The sequence below is a fragment of the Gavialis gangeticus genome, unplaced genomic scaffold, assembly GCF_001723915.1.
Source record: "Gavialis gangeticus isolate Ggan-Ray unplaced genomic scaffold, GavGan_comp1, whole genome shotgun sequence".
In the NCBI taxonomy this organism is placed as follows: domain Eukaryota; kingdom Metazoa; phylum Chordata; order Crocodylia; family Gavialidae; genus Gavialis; species Gavialis gangeticus.
The window spans coordinates 7,368,641-7,383,356 of NW_017729004.1; positions in this window are offsets into that span (position 1 = coordinate 7,368,641).

Genomic DNA, 14,716 nt, shown 5'->3' on the forward strand with positions numbered 1-14,716 from the left:
TATATATATATATATATATATATATGTATATATATACACACATATATAGCAGTCTTTCATTTTAACCATGGGAAAATGTGGATTTGGGGTTACTTTTTTAACTGAAAATTGGGGATTTTTTTTTTTTAATCAGAGAAAACCAGAATCCCTTCTTATGAGGAAAGGCTGGGGGAATTGGGTTTATTTAGCCTATGGAAAAGAAGACTGAGTGGGGATTGAATAGCAGCCTTCACCTCCCTGCAGGGTGGTTACAAAGAAAATGGAGCTGGACTGTTCTCAGTGGGGACAGATGACCCAACATGGAGCAATGGTCTTAAGTTGTAGCAAGGAAAGTTTAGGTTAGATACTAGGAAAAAACTTTATCACTAGGAGGGTAGTAAAACACTGGAACAAGTTACTCGGAGAGGTTGTGGGCTGTCCATCCGTGGAGGTTTTAAGCTAAACAAAGCCTTGGCTGGGATGATCTAGTTGGGGCTGGTCCTGCTTTGAGCTGAGGGTTGGGCTAGATGTGACCTCCTGAGGTCTCTGCCAACCCTTAGTTTCTATGAGTGTATGAAATCGAAGCGTTGGGTCTCAAGATATAATTGGAAATGGAGGAATCTTCTCACACTAGTGGGAATCCCCTAGTGATTCATACTTGGCTTTCAAATATTAACATTTTTTCTTTTTAAATCAATGGTCTGGAAAGAGAACAAAATCGTTTCTGATTAAAGTTTGCAGATAACGCACAGACCGAAGAAGCAGGAAATGATGAAAAGGATGGGTCACTGACACAGAATTGAACAATATATCTGTGTTTGATTTATGACCAAGTATAAAGCCATTCCTCCCCGCCCCCCAAGTTGATTTTATCTTTGTTACTGGAATTCTGTCTCCGCTTCTGGTACACACCCTTCCAGTTAATATTCAAAAATTTGGAGAAGGTTTAAAGAAGGGCCATGGAAACATTGAAAGGGTTGGAAAACATGCCTTTGTAGTCCACAAGTATTGAAGTGTATAACATACTGACTTTTTGTGCTCGGTCAATAATCAGTAAGGCTTCAATCCCACTTGGATATATTAGGGTTGGAGTGTTGTTGCAGTTGTGATGGTCCAGGAAATGCGCGAGACATTTTTTTTTTTCTTTTGCAATACCTTTCTGTTGGATGAACTATGTAGTTGGGAGAGACGTTGATTGAGATTTTGAGCATGAAGTGCCCTTCCTGAGGTGACTTGGGAAGAAGGAAACACTTCGAAGACTGACCCTTCACCATACCACCATTTTCAACAGAGGATGTCTTTCTTCTTACGTTGAGCGTCTATTGCATAGGCCCAAGTTTCACATTCAGATACCTTAGTTAAAGCTAGACTTTCTTAGAGTGATCTCTCACTTCGTAGCTGGGATACTTAGACAAGTTTTGAATGTACAATTTCTTCCTCAGGTCTGTGATCCCAGCAAGCCAGGCCCAGCATAGTGAAACACAGCTGAGGAAAGGGGCTTAAAGAAAATTCTCATGGGGAACAGACACAAAATTAGCAGAAGAAAAGAAGCTGATTGCTGGGGGATCAAGGCCTGTCAAAAGGCAGTTGGGTCAATCTTGCCCTCCTGATATGGAAAGAATTCAGAAGTCAGATAAATTATAATGTACCATAAATCCAATATAAATGTTTACTCCTTGGTTCTTAGTGTCCGGCCAGATTACGATGGTTTTTTGTTCCCAAGTTCATCTTCTTAAAGGTCTTGGGTAGATTTCCCTTGAGTGTATGAATAGTGAGCTCAGAGTGGGAAGGGTTGTTCTGTAACAAGTGATAAGGTTTGCTTTCATCCCTATGTAAGAATACAGTACATCCTCCGTTATCCCTACTCCTTCAGAAAGCATGTGCTGAAAAGCCATTTGGGCAGCTGAAACCATTTGTAGGAGTCAAACGACAGCATCTTGTGAGGAGCTAGGCGTGTCAAGGCATTTTGCATAGTGTCGAACCACAGTATGCTGAACAGTAGTGCTATAGTGAAGCTTCAAAAAAAAGTTTGCTGTCATTTAACATCAGTCACATGTTAGTAAAATCAAGTTGCCATTTGGATAATGAAGGGGTTGGGTAAATAAAGGTGAAAATTCAACCCAGGCTTCTGGTGCACTTGGAATGATACAGGTGGGGATGTTCCTGCTTTGGGTACGGGGTTGGACTAGGTCCCATCCAACCTTAATTTTCTATGTGCTATAACCAGTTAATTGTGTCTTAAGTTGTTACCCAGCCACACATTAATGCAATTAAAGCCATGATAAAACAAGGGATAAGCCACAGAGTTATTGCACAAAAAATGTGTTATAACTTTGTGTTTGGTTCCTATCGTGCCATTAACTGAACAGGTGGCCAGGCTGATTATTGGAGCTCCCAGCTGCTGGAGTGCACCATACACCCCTGTGGCTGGGAGCCCATACCAGCTGATGGGGCATGCCAGGAAACATGGCTGTGGGGAGCACACATCAGATCCCATCGTGCCTTTACTTGCATGTCTGCCAGGGCCCCAGAGTTCATGGCCTGGTGCTTTTCAGATAAAATAGGATATAGCAATGATGTTTGTTTTTCTTTGCCTCTTTCAGAGTTTAATTTGTAAAAAGAAATCCTCAATTCTTGTAGGAAACATTAAAAAAAGAAACGTTAGCTATTATATTCTGTCTTCCTTTCTCTGTATAACTATTATTCAACCACAGTTTATTCTGTCATGTACAGCAAACACTTGTCTTTTGACTCTGCTCTGAAGGAAACCTGCCTATCAGCCTGAAATGGATTTTTGTACAGGAAAGATTTATTTCATTGTCAGGGCAAAGGATATGAAAAATCAATTGCTTGGAAAGGATTGCATGAAATAGTTGGGTCTGCAGGGCATTTTGAAAAGGTTCCATAATGGAAAAATTGCATTCAAGCAGAAGATAGAAATGTGTATCTTATCATCAGTCATTTTACCTTATTAATATACGCCCAGGCATTTTAATGGATATAGTAATCACAACGTTAGCATGCTCACAGAAGGGTCAGATATAGATATCCTTATTTATGTTGTGCAGTGCATTACTTTAGTCTTCAGGTGGTGCTTTGGAAGCAAGGACCTAGTCCAACAGGTGCTCTCAGGACCTAAACCTATGGGTGAATCCTCCCTTCAAAAATAATTCCCTGCCATGTGATTGATCCAAGGCAGCTCCTGGAGCTCTTAACCCCTGGACTGTCCACACATTAACACCTGAAACTCATTTAAACACTTGGGTGGCTCAATGTGATGCCAGTCCAGGGCAAGAGTCTCTCTGATCTGTACTACAAGCTTCTGTTGCATTAAGGTGTAAATCTTATTGTAAATACTCTCCCACATTGGCCTAGATAGAGCTTACTGCCCCCCCCCCACCCTCTCTCAGCTTACCTGGGGCTCCCTGAGCTCTGGGTGGGCTCAGCCCGGAGAGGAGCAGCTTCCTTGCAGCAGCTGTGGTGGCCAACCAGGCAGGTTAACTCTTCCCTGCCTGCTCCCTGGGGACAGACAGTGCGGGCAGCCAAAAGTAAGTGGAGATGGAGGAATGGTGAAGCCTTAAGGGGTGGGGGGGGAAGCCTGGGAGGAGGGGCAGGGGGTTCCCTTTCAGTCCTCCAAGCCCTAGCTGCACTGAAGTGCTCCAAAATTGAACTAGCACTATTACCCATCAACATTTGCGTGGCTCACAGGGTAAGATGTAACAAGGCCCTATGTTGGGGGGGAGGGGGGCAAAATGGAGGTTCCAGCCCACGGTCCTACTCCATTTCCCAGCAGCCCCTACCCACATGGCTCATGGCTGGTCTTCTTGGAGACCCTCCTTGGAGTGCATTGCCTTAACAGCATGGGGGCACAGAACTGGGGCTCTGCCCCGGCCCCGTGCTGTCACAGCCCTATGATCCTGTGGTCTCCACAGAGACTGCCTGAGATCCACGCAGGGAGCTGCTCCAAGGCCAGGACCAGGATCTAGGGGCAGTGACAACACAGGGTTGGGGCCAGGTCCACTCCTTGCATGCCCCTGCCCATGGACCCCACACTTGTTGCAGGGGTATGCAGGCAATGAATCCCAATTCTGCCCTCGCCCCATGCCGTCACCACTCCAAGACCACCAATCCCAGCTATGTGCCCTGCCCATGTGGGTCCCATCCCCAGCAGGGGGTGCAGGTCGGACAGGCCGGGGTGCCTGGGCAGTGGGTTTGGGGCTGGTGGTGGCAGCCAGAAGCAGCTAGCACTGTAGGGGCTGCTGGGAAGGTCTGGACTTTGCCCACCTCTGCCCTAAGTCAAAGTATTCAAACCAAAGAGACATTTCCTAGTAGTAAAATTCATATGCATCATTTCTGTGTGGGAGGAGCTGCCTATACCAATCCACAGCACTGCCACTTTATCCTTCTGCATCTCTTTTCCTAAAACTCCCTTCTCCTGTGGTATCTACAAAATGTGTGACAATGGCTGGACAGCTGATATGCTGCAACTAGAGCTGTGTGAACAATTGACTCCTTTACATTTGCTTTCAGGGCTGGGGAAAAAAATATTTTTGTGCCCCTGCAAATAAATGTATAAATGTTTTCCATCAGAAAAACATACATTTTTGGGTTGAATTAAATATGGTTTTAACCAGGCAAAAAGGATCCCATTTCAAATTCTTTTGAAAGGAAAGATGAAAATGTTCATCTTAATCACACAACAAAGCAACTTGGGTTTTATTTGGGGTTTTTTTTCCAAACTAAACTGACTTGTTTCATCAATTTTTCACCCAGTTCAACTATCCCAATACATACGTGTTCTCTCTCCTCATATGTAACTTGTCAGCTATATTTTAGGGAAATTAATGATTCCTGCTATGAAGCCTTTTGCATACCAGCACATTGCAAAAATTATATAAGAAATGGGAGATAGTATACAGGATTTCAACAAAGCGGCTCACTTGTGCTGTATCCAGTTATGTTCATTTTGCTTTTCCTTGTCCAATTGTCCCGCAATCAGTTTCATCACACTGAATTAAATTCAGTTGCTTGCATCTAACTCTTGGCTGGGAACACAGTCTGTAAATGCTGAGTTAATTATGCCCCCAGGGTATGATTGGACATGCAGCCCCTGCATGGGCCAGAGGTCTCCATTTCCCTAATGAATGTATTATCTAGGTATTACCATAGGACCCTGATTTGCAATCTGGTTGTCATTTTTTTTTTTAATTTTGTTATTTTAGAAGGGTAGATTTCATGTGTGTGTTTAAAATATTAGTCATGGGGGATTTGGGGAATAGTCGACCTTCACGTGCTGTTTATAGATACTTGTGGGCTAACCAAGGTTAGACAACTAATGGATATTTTGACAGCCTGATATTTCTACTATTTTTAAACTCCAGTCACTGGGGCGAAAGTCATACTGTCCCCCCACCATAACTGGATTCCTTCCTCTGTGCTCATGACAAGGTTTTAGCAGAATTCACAGATTCATGTAATATAACATGGATGCACCACCCTACGTTTCTGCTGTGGCTTCAAATTCATGACCTCTGGACTGTCAACCATGCACCTTAGCATCTCCACCACCCTAGCCCCCGTAATTTGATTTGGAATGGTGTATATTCTAGGGTTTTCATTTGCCTTCTGATTGAACTTTTAAGGGTCATATTTTCAAATTCTTTTAGTTAATCAAGGAGCTAGATATCTTCCCTCTTTCTTTCCTTTTTTTTTGAGTAAGAAAAAGCTGAGATGCTTGTTACAACCACATGTAACAGGCATGATATATCCCATGCTCAGATGTTTCCTAGACCATGATAGCCACAGCAACACTCCGACCCTACTTATCTATGCACATAGTTAATAGAGATGATGCCAATGCTGCAGTTCATGACACTCAACAATATGTGTTGTTCCTGGCTTTGGTAAGATTAGCAAAGTTTGTGCACTGTGGACAGCCTTCTTTGCAGAACTTTCTACATCAGATCTTATCTATTCACGTGGTTTCAGAAGTTAGGGCTTCATGAAAAACATCACGTATCATGAGACTGAAGATAAAAATCCTGAGAATTGACAGCAATAAGTAACGATGATAGAAAGCATCCCTTTTTTCCCCCAACACTGACTAAGGGCCTTTACTACAATAGAGGGATTGTAACATCTCTGACCTTTGTCCCCGTCTCTCTCGGTCCAGCAAATTACTTCTGTCTACTTCCTCCTCCTGTCTGGCTTGCTGCTACAAATATAAAGAAGCATGGCACACATCCTCAAAGAGGTCTCAGTCTGAGCCTATAATTAATGTGTTTTCATTACAAGACATTTTTTGAAGTAAAAAAACCTGAGGTTGTGGCCAGGGGAACCCCAACTTGGTGTTTGAAAGATGGGTCCAAATAAATGGACCAAAAAAATTATCAAGCAGATCAAGCGATTGAAGGCTTTTCTCAGCCACTCTCCTCATGTACCAGGACCCCACCTCATTCCCATTTCACTAGGGCTAAGTACAGACAGTCAAAAAGCCCAAGGATGAATCAATTTGATCTTCACAGGTTAGTTTAAGCTGCGTAGATTGAACCAATAAGCAAGTGAACAGACATTCACTGTTGATGCCAGAAATGCAGCCACATACGTGCAAACGGCCCAGGCCAGAAGCCAGGGGGTGCTAGAGCGAGCCTCCCTGCTTGGCTGGAGCAGTCACTTTGGGCCAAGGCTAGCCTGCCCACACTGCAAGGAGGGGTGGGGGTTGTGGCAAAGTATCCTGGGACGCTGGGGGACTCTGAGTTAATTTGAATCTGGAGGGGATGAGAGACAGAGATTCAATACACTGATTTAAACTGAATCACTGAAGTCTGATACTACATCCATCCAGTTTTATCTTAAACCAGTTTCAGCTATTTTGAAAGTAGTTTATGTTCATTGAACTTCGGATTTTGAACTGTTTTACACTCACTTATACCGGTTTATCTGTAATGACTGTCCCTAGCCTAGAAGGCTAGCAGAGAGACTGAAATATTGTCTCTTTTGGCCTAGTGCCAGGTTCCTGGCCATAACACAGATTTCATAATTCACTGAGTAGGAACAGATTTCCCCTCTGGCTGAATTTACTGGCAATCCTTGCAATAGGATAAGTTTAGTATCTCTTATTATCATTCTCATATTCAAAGTCCCAGTCTAAATTATAGTACCAGTCCGAACTTGGTACAAAAGCCGCCCCCAGAAAGAGTCCCTGTGCTGGATTTGTTGAGGTCCCTGGTAGAGCAGTTCATATTCTACCTTAATCCCACAGACAACAGGGGATATAGGTTGCTGGCTCCTGCATGGAGCCAGCAGCACAGGTATGTACCTGGTGTGCTTCATGGACTCCCCCAATACCTGCCTTTTCTATAATCAGAGGAAAACCCTGGCACATGCTTCCCTTGAGAGCTCCAGGCTGTAGTTCTTCTACCACTGCCTCAGAAACCACCTACTGTGCTTCTGACTGTATTTCCCCACACCTTGCATTTTACATGCTCCTTGCATGTAGCCCCACTAAGTCCTGAGCCCTTCTGGTTAACCCCCTCCTGGCCTTTCCCAAACTTCCCATCTACTAGACCTGGAAGGAGGTGCTGGCTATGGGGAATGTGGGCAACTGTGAGACTTTTACTCATCCATGTATATCTCCAGGCAGAGTTTCATTGGGTAGCATCTACAGCAGGGCAGGCAATTATTTTGGGCAGAGGGCCACTTACTGAGTTTTCACAAGCCATCGAGGGCCAGATGACAGGCAGCAAGAGGCAAATACAAAAATTTAGACAATTAATATTTTAGGGGCCCCACGGGCTGGATAGAATGGCCTGGTGGGGCACATTTGGCCTGCAGGCCGCATTTTGCTTGCCCCTGATCTACAGCCTCTTTAGATATGCTCAAGGGGTACTGGATGCTGGCTGGTGTACTTTACTTGCTTTCCCCTCCTTGGGATACTAGGTATTAACCTATGACCTTCACTCCCATTTGTTTTTTTCCCCCCCATCCATTGTCCCATCCATCCCTTGTCCACTTAGTTGCTCTGCACCTAGTGGCTTCCCTCTAACCATTGAACGGGAACTTGTCATTTCCTGGTGAGTCTAGGTCCACTATGCCTGCATAACAAATAGGCCTGTGCTGGAGAGATCAGTGTCTACAGGCCTGATCCTGTATTGTGATCTGTGTGGGTCTGTAAAATCAATGTAGGTACAGGGCTTCATGTTCTCTTGTTGTGGGGGGGGTACTTACAACCATATTTAATGCCAACTATAGCATTGACCAGAGCAGCAACTAGTGCAAGCAGTATATCTGAAAGGAAATCTGTTTCTCTTAATGCTTTGTGAGGTATCTTCACGGAGGCAGGATGGAGAAGCTTACGCTGCTGCATCTCAGCTGTACTTGATGTGTTGAAATAAAAGATTTTAACTGTGGCTGTCCAGGAAGCACTGTGTTAGCTACAAAGCAGAATAGCCTCTGCTTAATCCAGTTGTATACTGAGGTCAATCAATTGACTTTTGCGAAGGCACAATGAGGCAATCCTCCCACAACTTCAACTGACTTATGCTGTTTTACATCAGCAGGACACAGGGCCCAAGTTGATACAGTGATGTCTTCTACCAGCAGATAAGCCCCCTTGGCTTCAGTGGAGCGACATCATTTTATATCACTGGGGGATCTTCCCCCCATGAAATTTATAGAGATATATTTGATGTCTGATGGGAATCTGACTTTTTTTTTTTTTTTAGAAATCTCACAAAGTAACTTCTCTATGCCTTCCCCCCCCAGGCTCTCTTCATTATAGTAAAACAAGGAAAGTCCACTCAGGTCTGAATACAAGGGATGATTCATTTTTACCACAGCTCAAAGTCTCAGTAGTTGTTTCTAAAAAACAGATCAATGACTATTGATCAAATGCCAGAGGAAAAGGTTTGAGACGCTCGCATCCATCTAGTCAATTGAAGGCAACCCTCTTGTTTGAATTATAGCCCAGCTAATGTATCGCAAACTTACTCATTTGCTTAGGCTGTACCTTTCCATTATTTGCATGGAGGGCGTTCATGCAATTTTAAGAGAACTTTCCTCTTTTTCCTGATCTTGTTTTTGGTGCAAAACAGTGCTGGACTACAACAGATGAAGGTGGTTGAAGTTCTGTGATCTGCCTCAGCCAGCACCTTATAATCCTCTCTTCTCTTTGTTTTATGCTCAGTCAGCAAACTATAGCAGTCTAGGGAAAGACTTCCACTGACTTCAAGTGGCATTACTAGGGCAATAACTGGCACGGACTTACTCTGGCTTCTCTTCAGAGCATCAGTTAGTGCAGTAGAGTAGAATCAAAAGCCCTGGTTTCCACTTAAATTGCTCATGCTGGATATCCCTGGGGGAGTCACTTCTATACAGCTTGTGTAGTGAGACCCAGGCTGCTGTTGAAAAGTAAGGCCCGCTCATTCACATCTGCATGCTAGACAGGTTGGGAGGGGGTCCGAGGGAATCGGAGTAGCCCTGAATTCGTACCTCCGGTACTGTGCTTAAAATCTCCATTGGAGCACATTGGGAGATGGACATAAGTATTTGAAATAAGACGCTACTGATGACTCTTAAAGTTGCTGTATACAGAATAGGGCAAGTCTCTCAAAAGAGAAGTTTTTGATGGAAATCTGGAAATTTCTTAACAATGTCAAGGAGGTAAAATTGCATTAATCTGGCCATGCAAGACATCCTAGTTGGGTCACTGCAGTGCTTCAAGGATAGGTGAACCAAAAGAAGCGGGGGGGAGATGACAGAGAAATGTGGATAGATAACATTCCTGAACGGACAGGAACCGTTACAGACTTGCTTTCAATCCATGATTCTCAACCAGGGCTCTGTGGCTGGGTATCTGAAGTCCCTTGAGATCCTTTCAAGGACTTTGCATAATGTTAGCACTGTTAGGCCTGTGCAAACGTCCTTCACAAGATAAACCCGGAGATTTCAAATAGGAATCCATGGTATTAAAAATATTCTGACCTGTTGTGATCTTTCGGAGTTTTTTCTAACAAAAAAATCTGCTCTATTTTTCCATCGTCAGGAAATGCTTGAAAGGGGGCAGGCCAGGAGCACCGTGCTGTGCTGTGCAGCAAGGCAGGCAGCGGTGCTGGGGGGGGCCATAGCCCCCCCATATTCACCTTACCACCTGTAGCCATCCCTCCCCGTGCTGCCACCACCATGAGAGGTGCAGCGTGGTGCTCTCGGCCTGAGCTGGCTCAGCTCCATGCGTGGCCGTGGGGACACAGCCTGGCAGCAGTGCCCTGCTGGTAGTGCAGCAGGGGCTGGGGGGGAGCAAGATGGAGCCATGGGCAGCTGGGGGGGTGGGGAAGGGGGCTGCCTCAGAGTGATGGTGAGTGGGGGGAGAGGGGAGGTGCTGTGAGGGGAAGTTATATGATTGAGTGTGTGTGTGTAGGTGCATGTCTGTGTGTCTGTGTGTACGTGCATGTGTCTGTGCATGCATCTGTGTTCATGGCAGGAGGGAAAGTGTATTTTTCTCTGTGTGCCCGAGTGCAGAGAGTGAGTGAGTAGAGTGCATGCCCATCTGCATGTGTGTGTCACTCTGTGTGAGTGCATGTGTCTGTGTGTACGTGGGGGGGGGTGTGCATGCATCTGTGTTCATGGCAGGAGGGAAAGTGTATTTTTCTCTGTGTGCCCGAGTGCAGAGAGTGAGTGAGTAGAGTGCATGCCCATCTGCATGTGTGTGTCACTCTGTGTGAGTGCATGTGTCTGTGTGTACATGTGCCTACGTATGTATGCATGTGTGTGTGCATGCATGTGTTTGTGGCAGGGAGAGTGTGTTTGTGTCTATGTGAGCACTCATCTGTGTGTGTGCACGTGTGTCTGTACATGCATATGCATGTGTGTGTGTGTATGAGCGTGTCTGTGTTCATGGCAGGTGGGAGCTTGTGTTTATCTCTGTGTGTCCATGTCCAAAGAGCAAGTGAATAGAGTGTGCATATGACTGCATGTCTGTGCGTGCGTGTGTCTGTTCATGGCAGAGAGAGTGTGTTTCTCTGCCCACGTGCAGAGAGTGAGCGAGTAGAGTGCGTGCCTGTCTGTGTGGGTCTGCGTGCGTGTGCGCTCATGGCAGGGAGAGTACGTTTGTGTCTGTGTGTCCATGTGCAGACAGCGAGTGAGTACAGTCCATGCCCATGTGCATGTCTGCATATTTGCGCGCATGCGTGTGCCTCTGTGCATGTCTGCATGCGTGCGTGTGTCTGTGCATGTCTGTTTGTGTGTGCATCTGTGAGTGCATGTGCCTGTGTTCAAGGCAGGGAGAGTATGTTTGTGTCTGTGTCCATGTGCACAGAGTGAGTGAGAGTAGAGTGCATGCCTGTCTGTCTGCACGCCTGTGTGTGTGTGCCTATATGTGTGTGTGTTTGGCCATAGCAGGGGAGAGGGGTAGGTAGCAGGGAGAAGAGAGAGGCATGTGGCCACCCAGCCTCCCCCGCCAGCACCAGGAGGGGAAGGGGCCCCTCTCCCACCCCTCTGCAGCCCAGCTCCCATGGGGGCAGGAGGCCTCCAATGTTGTGTTTGCCCAGGGTGCCAGTAGACATTAATCCACCTCTGGGGGGGGGTGAAGCGGGGCCGGACCCGGAGCGGCGTGGAGGTGGGCGTGTGGCTGGATGCAGGGCTCCGTCACCACCCACCTGCCCCCATCACTCTTGATGGGCAGTTTGCTAATATGACAATAATAGTTATGGCGAGAATCAATGTGGTGTTATGGTGTCATGACTCCGGAGATTGTGGGCAACCGACTGACTGAGGTACAAAAACGGGCTGGCTTTTTCACTGCACCAAGCTGGATGATGGAAGGTAGAAATCTCGCATGGCTTCTTCCGAGACATCTAACTGCAGGGGACTACCTCTAGCCTCTGCCTATTTGGGAAGTTTCTCATCGATGTTTGGCCTACCCTGGTATAGTGTGTAGACATGAGGGAGAGCCGTGTGACAAGAAGGAAATGGTGTCACTATTGCAGTCTCTGGAATTCCCATAAAATGGCTAGAAAACACTTTTTTTTTCCATTTTCCTGAGATTTCAAACTCTTCCATTTCTTGTTGGGATGGCACCTGGCTTTTTCTCACGAAAATCCAGAAACCCCCTCATTTAGTGGCCCAAACTATAATAATGTGATAGTATGGATGCCCTCCTGTGGCAAGGAGCCTTCTTCTATCTCCTCATTTCCAGGCTACTGATTATTTTGGGGTGGGTATGTGCTGTGTATATGCTCTCTCCTTCCCTCCAGTCTGGCCCTCTCAAATCCCATTCTGGATCCAAGAAACCATTACCCACTGAAAGGTTTCATTTGAAACGGATACATTCATTTCCATGAATAATTTTTCTCTCTCTGTCAAATCAGCAGTTCTCTCTTTTTGGACAAAACTGCATTATGCAACCAAAACATCTTGACTGGCTGTCATCTTAACAAAGGCAATGCTAAATGACTCGAGGGAATGCGAATGCCCTATCTGATTAAAGAACAAAGCTTTCTCAGTGAGAAATAAGTTAGAATCGCAGGGATTCAAACTGGGCAAAATAGGAACGAGTGCGCAAAATATTACTACATCCATCCAGCCATCCATCCACAAGTTATTCAGCTCAGAAATCACTTGTGGATGTTGGCTAGAGCTTTGGACACTTGGCACCTGGTTAGCTAGGGTTTGAACTGCATTGGCTGGAGGCAGGAGTCCTATCTGGCACTGCCATCGCCAACACTGCATGACCTCTGTGCAACAAAATGAAAGAGACCATCGGGAGAATGGCCCAAGTGCTGTTTGATCATTCAGTTATGCCCTTGCTGATCTCCCTCCAAGCCCACCTTGATGGATGAGCCTGGTGTTTATAACCCTTATACATTTACAGGCAGAAGAAGCAAGTGATATGTTAATGAAATGAGCAGAGACTTACCCAGATCCTCAGCTATGGGAGTGGGCTGGCACACGGCAGAGGAAGGGGGTTGCAAAGGTAACCTTTGTGCTTCCCCCAATGCAGGGGGTAGGCTGCATACTGGTCGAGTCCCTTGAAACAACAACAACCAGTCTTTGCGGGATCAAAACAGAAGGCACAGGGCATTTGGGCAGAAGCTAAGGGCCACAAGTCTCTACTTCAGTGACCAGGAGGTGGGTGGTAGTAGAGCGAGAGAAGAGTGGGGCTCTAGAGACCTGGGTTTTTTGGGTAACCTTGAAGGTATGGACTTACCTGCTCCACACCTCATCTTTCCCAGCTCTAAAAAATCAATTTTAAAGTCTTTTTTTTTCCTAGTTAAATGAGGTGTATGAAAGCCGGTGGTTCTAGCTGTACTACAAGGATATGCCTCTGCAGTTAGGTGGGTTTCTTGTGGCCAGCTCACTAATAGGACAGCGCAAAGCAGCCACACTGCCCTTGAAAACACAAGGCTACAAACTTCTGGAGAAGCTAGAAAGAGATGGAGACAGAGAAGGATCCCAGGATAATTGAAACAGAAGAGGCAGGAAGCAAAAGCTGTGAGTCAACTGGAAGCGGGGGAATGATCCAGCAGAGCATCCTGACATAGGGACAGGTCCTTACCCTCAAATTCATGTAGTCAGCCGTGACTGCTTTGACTCAGACCAGACCCTTAACTGGTGCCCGCTCTCTGACGCCATTTTACAGGTTGCTCACATGTGTAAATGTTTGTCAGATGCAGCTCCCTTAATGTTTTCCCTATAATTTAGCCTCGGTCATCTTTTTTTTAACTCCCTCCCATTAGCTCTACTTATTGTTGCCATCATTTTTTTTTTTTTTAACTTTTATTAATCCTCTGTGGTGACACTGATGCATAGGAGTCCCAAGACCTTGCATTGTTAGGCAGCGTACAAATTCTATCCCTTTTCCCAAACCTAAACATTTCCTATCCCTTCTCCATGCCCATCTCTTGTATTTTCAGTTTTCATTCTCAGCCATTCTCTATCGGGCATAATGGTCTATGCTTGTTCGAACTTTCCATCACCTTTCTTGCCCACGTTATTTATTTTTTAGTTTCATTTATTAAACGCAGCAAGAAACAGAGCACGTAAAGGCACACTGTGTAGCCCAAACACTGAATTGCGACTGCCGATCGATGCCTATTACCTAGAAATGGTTTTAAGGACTTCAAAAGCTTTGACCTTTCTGAATGCACCAGGTTCTGAATCTCAAGTTGAACTGACACCTCAAAGCTTTCAGCAAAGAATATTAGTCTTAGTATAAGTTAATACAAGAAAAGAGAGTGTGTTTTGAAGTACCTGTAGGTGGGAAAATGCTCTTGGATGACTTCCCTCCACCCCCCTTTCTTTTGGCCCTGTTCCTTGGTGATTGTAAGGAGGAGGGTGGAATTTAGTAGCAACAGCATTGACTGCTGCATTCACTCCATAAGTTACACCACAAAGCATGAACAGGAGGATTAAGATCCGGGTCTATTGCAGCACGTTCCTTCATGCCCCTGGCTCTCTGCAAAGCCACCCCACTCTTCATCCTTTGATAAGGTTTTAAGTTTGTTAGGTTTCTGAGGCAGGCCTCATGGAACAGTTAATATTTTTCCCACCCTGCAGGGCTACCTATTCAAAGCCTAGATCTAGGTGGGCTTTTGAGCCCATCAGTGACTAAAGGCCTTCTTTTTGGGGGTGGCCATAGAGTTTCATAGTTTCTAGGGTCGGAAGGGACCTGAGTAGATCATCTAGTCTGACCCCCTGCAATGGCAGGAAAGAGTACTGGGTTCAAACGACCCCAGCAAGGTGT